We start from the raw sequence: 332 nt of genomic DNA, 5'->3' as shown, positions 1-332 counted from the left end.
TCAGTTATCTGCAGCAGGTGAGATATTAACTAAAATAAAAACTCTGTATCAGCTAAAACATAAACAGGSATCAGAGGTGAGGAACAGGAGGGACTGTTGGAGTCAAAGTGGACAATAAAACCTGAGGATCAGCAGAAACTTTACATAAACTCCTCCAGATCACTGAGGACACGTTGCCACGGCAACCAGTGTAAACCCTGCTGAGTCAGAGCGACACGTCAAACACTCATTCAGACTTCTGCTAATCTGATCTGGTGTACGTGACCACACACACACACACACACACACACACACACACACACACACACACACACACACACACACACACACAC

Source organism: Austrofundulus limnaeus, unplaced genomic scaffold, assembly GCF_001266775.1.
Source record: "Austrofundulus limnaeus strain Quisiro unplaced genomic scaffold, Austrofundulus_limnaeus-1.0 Scaffold1002, whole genome shotgun sequence".
In the NCBI taxonomy this organism is placed as follows: Eukaryota; Metazoa; Chordata; class Actinopteri; order Cyprinodontiformes; family Rivulidae; genus Austrofundulus; species Austrofundulus limnaeus.
The sequence above is the reverse complement of the archived record's forward strand: the minus strand, read 5'-3'. Positions refer to the sequence as shown.